Here is a 1409-nt window from a genome sequence, read left to right on the forward strand (position 1 = left end):
TCAGAGGGGTTCTGTTTAGCATTCTCTGTCTGTTGCTGAGAAGATGATGGAAAAGGCTTGCCATTGCTAAACCTGTTTCTTCCACCATTATTGTTGTTGAAACCTTGTTGAGGTCTCTGTTGATCCTTCCATGAGAAATTTGGGTGATTTCTCCATGAAGAATTATAGGTGTTTCCATAGGGTTCTCCTAGGTAATTCACCTCTTCCATTGAAGGGTTCTCAGGATCATAAGCTTCTTCTTCAGATGAAGCATCCTTAGTACTGCTTGGTGCATTTTGCATTCTAGACAGACTTTGAGAAATCAAATTGACTTGTTGAGTCAATATTTTATTCTGAGCCAATATGGCATTCAGAGTGTCAATCTCAAGAACTCCTTTCTTCTGATTAGTCCCATTGTTCACAGGATTCCTTTCAGAAGTATACATGAATTGGTTGTTTGCAACCATTTCAATTAGTTCTTGAGCTTCTGCAGGCGTCTTCTTCAGATGAAGAGATCCTCCAGCAGAGCTATCCAAAGACATCTTGGACAGTTCAGAGAGACCATCATAGAAAATACCTATGATGCTCCATTCAGAAAGCATGTCAGAAGGGCATTTTCTGATCAATTGTTTGTATCTTTCCCAAGCTTCATAGAGGGATTCTCCATCCTTCTGTCTGAAGGTTTGGACTTCCACTCTAAGCTTACTCAATTTTTGAGGTGGAAAGAACTTTGCCAAGAAGGCATTGACTAGCTTTTCCCATGAGTCCAGGCTTTCTTTAGGTTGTGAGTCCAACCATGCCCTAGCTCTGTCTCTTACAGCAAAAGGGAATAGCATAAGTCTGTATACCTCAGGGTCAACCCCATTAGTCTTAACAGTGTCACAGATTTGCAAGAATTCAGCTAAAAACTGATGAGGATCTTCCAATGGAAGTCCATGGAACTTGCAATTCTGTTGCATTAGAGAAACTAATTGAGGCTTAAGCTCAAAGTTGTTTGCTCCAATGGCAGGGATAGAGATGCTTCTCCCATAGAAGTCGGGAGTAGGTGCAGTAAAGTCACCCAGCACCTTCCTTGCATTGTTGGCATTGTTGTTGTTTTCGGCTGCCATGGGTTCTTCTTCTTTGAAGAATTCGGTTAGGTCCTCTACAGAGAGTTGTGCCTTAGCTTCTCTTAGCTTTCACTTCAAGGTCCTTTCAGGTTCAGGGTCAGCTTCAACAAGAATGCCTTTGTCTTTGTTCCTGCTCATATGAAAGAGAAGAGAACAAGAAAATATGGAATCCTCTATGTCACAGTATAGAGATTCCTTGAGGTGTCAGAGGAAAAGAAAAATAGAAGGCAGAAGTAGAAAATTCGAACTTATCAAAGAAGATGGAGTTCGAATTTTGCATTAAGGAATAGTGTTAATCCATAAATAGAAGGATGTGAGAAG

At 40.8% G+C, this 1409-nt stretch overlaps 1 non-coding gene across 1 annotated transcript; it reads left to right on the forward strand.

Annotated features, from left to right (window-relative positions):
* Positions 1-575: 575 nt before the first annotated feature.
* Positions 576-683, forward strand: LOC130954949 (small nucleolar RNA R71). Its single transcript, XR_009076524.1, has one exon. It is a non-coding gene; the product is annotated as a small nucleolar RNA R71 (small nucleolar RNA).
* Positions 684-1409: the final 726 nt, after the last annotated feature.

This window comes from Arachis stenosperma, chromosome 1 (genome assembly GCF_014773155.1).
Source record: "Arachis stenosperma cultivar V10309 chromosome 1, arast.V10309.gnm1.PFL2, whole genome shotgun sequence".
NCBI classification, from domain to species: domain Eukaryota; kingdom Viridiplantae; phylum Streptophyta; class Magnoliopsida; order Fabales; family Fabaceae; genus Arachis; species Arachis stenosperma.